Here is a 6818-nt window from a genome sequence, read left to right as displayed (position 1 = left end):
ATTTCATATTCTCAAGAATATTTTGTATTAACACATCGTTTTTCTTTGTTGGGTTTTCCAATATCACTTGTTATAATATGTAACTTGGGTTATTCTATAATTAGTTGTAGAAACTTTGTTCACTATAGAAATCCAAGTATTAAATTTTAATCAAGAAGGAGGCCTAGGACATTGTGAAATCACTAATGGAGTTTGATAATTTTTATAGTTTCTCACAATAGATTTTTCTAGACTATGAAGGTCAATAATTTTAATCTAGAATGACCAAGTGGTTGATCCAAACATGACCTCGGGGGGTTCACTATGTGTAAAACTACCATATCACGTGCGTTCAAGACATTTTTGTAAAACCCCTTATCTGTAGATTTTGTTAGGAATATAATGTACCCTTTTCTTTTAAAATCTGCAAGTTTTTTTCAAATTTGAAAAATATAATGTTTTTTTGTATATATATTTCTGTAAGTTTCAAGAACTTTAAATATCCTTCTGTTGAACTCACGTGATAGGTTACATTTTTCTTAGGTGACCTCCCCGGGAACATGACAAAGTTGCCAATTTCAAATTTATAAGTGGTTTTATTGAGAGAGTTGCATGGTTTTCTTGGAATTTTATGCAAAATATTTCTTTGAACGGTTTAGAAGACTAAGTGGTAGACAGATAATGGTGAAGTAACGTGATAATAAGTTCAACATGCAATGACCAAGCTCCCCAAGAGATTCAATTTTTGATAAATTTCGCAAAGTATCATGTCTAAAATAGACAAGTCGTCAATATGCGCACGTTAGATGAGCCTTTTATTCATTCTAGGCTAGATGAATAAAAAAGTGGTCAATTCTAGGTCAAGTGATGGTCATATGTGAATGTGCTTTTTTCTAGAAAAGACATGCATAACCATGTTCTTTAATAGGCACATGTGTTGTTTAGATTGACCACCGATCCCTTCTAGGTCAAGTGATGGTCGTATGTTGTTATATGTGTATATCTACACATAGATTTACCACATGATCTCCAAGTTCATTTTTTCTATATTTTCTATCTTTCTTTCCAAAAAAGGAATCCTTGTACATTCTTTCATATTCATGTGTTTTGTGTATCTTAGTCATTTGTCCCTTCGACGCTAGGTTATGGTGGGATATACTTTGTTATGTATATGTGCTATTCACATTGGCCACATGTCTATTCTAGGTCTCGTGATGGTCATATGTGAATGCAATCTTTTCTAAGAATGACATGAATAACCATGTTCTTTAATAGTCACATGTGCTATCTAGATTGACCACCTGCCCATTCTAGGTCAATGATGGTCGTTTGTTGCGACATGTGTATATCTACACATAGATTGACCACATGTCCAATCGCGGTTCATTTTTTCTACATTGTATATCGTTCTTTCCCAAGAAAAGCAGGCTTGTATGTTTTTTCATATTCATGTGTATTGTGTATCTTAGCCATTTGTCCCTTCCAGGCTAGGTTATGGTGAGATGTACTTTGTTATGCATTTGTGCTATTGAGATTGGCCACATGTCCATTCTAGGTCAAGTAATGGTCATATGTGAATGTGCTCTTTTCTTCGAATGACATGCATAACCATGTTCTTTAATAGTAGTCACATGTGTCATCTAGATTGACCACCCATCCATTCTACGTAAGGTGATGGTCGTATGTTGTTGCATGTGCATATCTATACATACATTGTCCACTTGTCCAATCCATGATCTTTATTTTCTATTTTTCGTTCCCAAGAAAATCATGCTTGTATGTTCTTTCATATTCATGTGTATTGTGTATCTTAGCCATCTCTCCATTCCACTATATAGCTTATAGTGGGATGTACTTTGTTATGCATATGTACACTTGAGATTGACCACCTGTCCATTCTAGGTTAAGTGATGGTCATATGCGAATGTGGTCTTTTCTAGGAAAGACATGCATAATCATGTTCTTTAAGAGTTACATGTGTTGTTTAGATTGACCACCTGTCCATTCTAGATCAAGTGATGGTCGTATGTTGTTACATGTACATATCTACACGTAGATTGACCACCCATCCAACCCACACTCATTTTTTAAATATTTTCTATCTGTCTTTCCCAAGAAAAGCATGCTTGTACGTTCTTTCATATTCATGTGTATTGTGTATCTTAGCCAAAAACTAACCTAGAATGCGGAGCTGGCCAATCTAGATTGCAAACCATACAAGGATTCAACTATTCAACTATTTATTCTAGGCTAGATTAAATACAAATATGTTCTTTCTTGGTTATGTGTGCATTTACACTAGCAACTATCCAGTCTTGGATAATTTTCCATGTTTTCAATGCAGACTCAAAACCAAAAAGTATATTCTTTATTGGTATGGAAATCTTCTTTAAGCCATGAGGACTCATCTAGTGGTACTTCTAAGGGACCTTTAAAAGAATATTATTCATCCTTTAGTCAGATGTCACTTATGCTCAAGAAAGAAAGAAGAGTCCTTATATTGGACATTGAAGGCCTACTACTTAAGTCGATTGAAATGCAATATGGTGATGCCATACCATCATGGACTGGCCACATGCGCCTCATAAAGAAGACGAAATTTGTTTTGCTATACGGCTGATGTAGATGTCTTTTAGACTTTTGCTTTCACTACTTTGCGGTTTGGATTTGGAGTTGTTACAACCTTAAAAAAGCTCAACATATCATTCAAACATGTTTTCCTAGCCATCATAGTCAATTTATGATGCTCTTGAGTAAGAAAAATTGCCAAAATCCAAATATTATGTTGGGGTATAAAAGAGTGTACCACAAGAATTTGTCATTGGTATGGGATATGTTTCATGATTTACATGCAGGGAATACTTTGATTTTTGATGACAGCCCATATAGAGTTATGTGGAATATGCAAGGCACATACCTTATCTTTCAAAAATGTGGAGACAACCACGCTAGAACTTCAAAGCTTCTTGGAGACAACCATGATACCTTGGTTGCTAGGGTGGTTACATGCTCCAGAATGAAGGGGCTATACACGTAACACAACTGTCAATACATTTGAAGATCCTGAGACAAACTATATCACAAACGTGTACTAATCAAGAAGGAAAAAATTGGATTGATTCAATGATAGTGCATCAAACTTTGTGGATGGAAAGGAGACTTGTAATCCTTTTTTTGGCTATTGCAAGCCATTGTAAAATATTTTGATAATCAATCTAGTGGTCATTTTAAGATTTTTTTTTGTTGAATGAAGTGCTATGTAGAGTGCACCCTATTTTAAGGGGACTCAAAGATTTACAAACTAATTTTTTTAAGAAAAGTTATATTCTTACGATAGCATGTTTTTAAGTTCTTTATATAATAGTAGTATTGTATCTTAAAAGTATGATATAATGAGGGACATCCTTCTCTAATGAACTGTTGCTTCTTAAGTAAGTTATCACATGGTTAAGAAACATCTCTAAAGTAAGATTTGTTGAACGCAATGTTTGGAAAATGTCTCATATGGTAATAATCCTAGATTATTTTAGAATATTTTTACTATAGCAAGAAAATTATTTGAGATGACTAACTCATGTGTACTCTAAATTTATAGCCATGCTTTTAGCACTATATAAGAATTAAAATGTATAATGATTTGTTTAGTTTATCATTTAGTTGTTATGAGGAATAAAAATATTATGGATGTGAAAAGGGCGTGGCATTTGATGTGATTAACATATCCAAGTGTAATGGTTTCAAGAGAATTAGTTTTAAGCCAAGCTATGTCTAGATGGCCAAGTGGTGGATCTACTTCACATTCCATTGAAAGACTTGATTACTACATGTGTGTGGATTGTCACAATCAATTTAAGCATGTACATATGATATACTTAGTTTGTCCAAGTGATGGATCTTTATCACATTCAATTTGTTTATCTTAATGTAGTATCATAGCAAGTGGTAAGTCTACATCCCTCTTTACCAAAACAAAAAAATGCAACTTTTGGTTGGCTAAAAATATACTTGCCTATTACATTAATGTTTGAATCAGTTTAGAATGGACATCTAAAGGATATATCATGTCAAATTGATGCATCCTAAATGGTCTGTACAAAATTACTTTTAGAGTTTTTCTTTAATGCCATAACTTTCTTGAATGAGTTTAGAATGACAAAAGAAATGTGTATATCTATTGACACACATTTTTATATTATTAAGTTTAGAATGACTAAATGATGGATCTCGTAGCATGTCAAGCTAAGTTTTGAATGCTAGGTGGTGTGTTCACTTATCATTCCATTAAAAAATATGGTTTTTACGTGGCTACTAGTGGCTATAATGTCTATTGTTATCATACTAAATCTAAAAGAAAGTATTTAAGTTAGACATGTATTGTTCTATAATGGTGATCCTCTAATAGTAGAAATATTTGTTTACCAAGAATGGCCAAATGGCCATTCTAGAGTGTACTTTCGACTGAACAAGAACATATGTACACGTGGTGATACATTAAAAAATAGGGCGTAGAAAAGAACTTACTAGCATTCTTTTTTTTGTGAAGAGAGTTATAAAATCTAACGTTTATTTTTTCTAAATTTTCTATCTTTCTTTCCAAAAAAAGGCATGCTTGTATGTTCTTTCACATTCATGGATAAAATATACATTCCTATTACATCAAATGTTTAGAATCGGTTTTACAATGGACATCTAAAGATGTCCATTGTAAAAACCATTCTAAACATTTGATGTAATAGGAATTTTATATTTTATCATGAATGTGAAAGAACTTACAGCATGCTTTTTTTTGGAAAAGAAAGATAGAAAATATAGAAAAAATAAACGTTAGATTGTATAACTCTCTTCACAAAAAAAAGCATGCTAGTATGTCTTTCTTCGCCCTATTTTTAATGTATTCCCACGTGTACATATGTTCTTGTTCAGTCGAAAGTACAATCTAGAATGGCCATTTGGCCATTCTTGGTAAACAAATATTTCTACTATTAGAGGATCACCATTATAGAACAATACATGTCTAACTTAAATACTTTCTTTTAGATTTAGTATGATAACAATAGACATTATAGCCACTTGTAGCCACGTAAAAAACCATATTTTTTAATGGAATGATAAGTGAACACACCACCTAGCCATTCAAAACTTAGCTTGACATGCTACGAGATCCATCATTTAGTCATTCTAAACTTAATAATATAAAATGTGTGTCATAGATATACACATTTCTTTTGTCATTCTAAACTCATTCAAGAAAGTTATGGCATTAAAGAAAAACTCTAAAAGTAATTTTGGTACAGACCATTTAGGATGCATCAATTTGACATGATATATCCTTTAGATGTCCATTCTAAAACTGATTCTAAACATTTGATGTAATAGGCAAGTATATTTTAGCCAACCAAAAGTTGCATTTTTTGTTTTGGGTAAAGAGGGATGTAGACTTACCACTTTGCTATGATACTACATTAAGATAAACAAATTGAATGTGATAAAGATCCATCACTTGGACAAACTAAGTATATCATATGTACATGCTTAAATTGATTGTGACAATCCACACACATGTTAGTAATCAAGTCTTTCAATGGAATGTGAAGTAGATCCACCACTTGGCCATTCTAGACATAGCTTGGCTTAAAACTAATTCTCTTGAAACCATTACACTTGGATATGTTAATCACATCAAATGCCACGCCCTTTTCACATCCATAATATTTTTATTCCTCATAACAACTAAATGATAAACTAAACAAATCATTATACATTTTAATTCTTATATAGTGCTAAAAGCATGGCTATAAATTTAGAGTACACATGAGTTAGTCATCTCAAATAATTTTCTTGCTATAGTAAAAATATTCTAAAATAATCTAGGATTATTACCATATGAGACATTTTCCAAACATTGCGTTCAACAAATCTTACTTTAGAGATGTTTCTTAACCATGTGATAAACTTACTTAAGAAGCAACAGTTCATTAGAGAAGGATGTCCCTCATTATATCATACTTTTAAGATACAATACTACTATTATATAAAGAACTTAAAAACATGCTATCGTAAGAATATAACTTTTCTTTAAAAAAATTAGTTTGTTAAATCTTTGAGTCCCTTAAAATAGGGTGCACTCTACATAGCACTTCATTCAACAAAAAAAAATCTTAAAATGACCACTAGATTGATTATCAAAATATTTTACAATGGCTTGCAATAGCCAAAAAAAGGATTACAAGTCTCCTTTCCATCCACAAAGTTTGATGCACTATCATTGAATCAATCCAATTTTTTCCTTCTTGATTAGTACACGTTTGTGATATAGTTTGTCTCAGGATCTTCAAATGTATTGACAGTTGTGTTACGTGTATAGCCCCTTCATTCTGGAGCATGTAACCACCCTAGCAACCAAGGTATCATGGTTGTCTCCAAGAAGCTTTGAAGTTCTAGCGGTGGTTGTCTCCACATTTTTGGAAAGATAAGGTATGTGCCTTGCATATTCCACATAACTCTATATGGGCTGTCATCAAAAATCAAAGTATTCCCTGCATGTAAATCATGAAACATATCCCATACCAATGACAAATTCTTGTGGTACACTCTTTTATACCCCAACATAATATTTGGATTTTGGCAATTTTTCTTACTCAAGAGCATCATAAATTGACTATGATGGCTAGGAAAACATGTTTGAATGATATGTTGAGCTTTTTTAAGGTTGTAACAACTCCAAATCCAAACCGCAAAGTAGTGAAAGCAAAAGTCTAAAAAGACATCTACATCAGGCCGTATAGCAAAACAAATTTCGTCTTCTTTTATGAGGCGCATGTGGCCAGTCCATGATGGTA

The sequence above is a fragment of the Adiantum capillus-veneris genome, unplaced genomic scaffold, assembly GCF_014529385.1.
Source record: "Adiantum capillus-veneris isolate H3 unplaced genomic scaffold, ASM1452938v2 Hic_scaffold_33, whole genome shotgun sequence".
Taxonomy (NCBI): Eukaryota; Viridiplantae; Streptophyta; class Polypodiopsida; order Polypodiales; family Pteridaceae; genus Adiantum; species Adiantum capillus-veneris.
The sequence above is the reverse complement of the archived record's forward strand: the minus strand, read 5'-3'. Positions refer to the sequence as shown.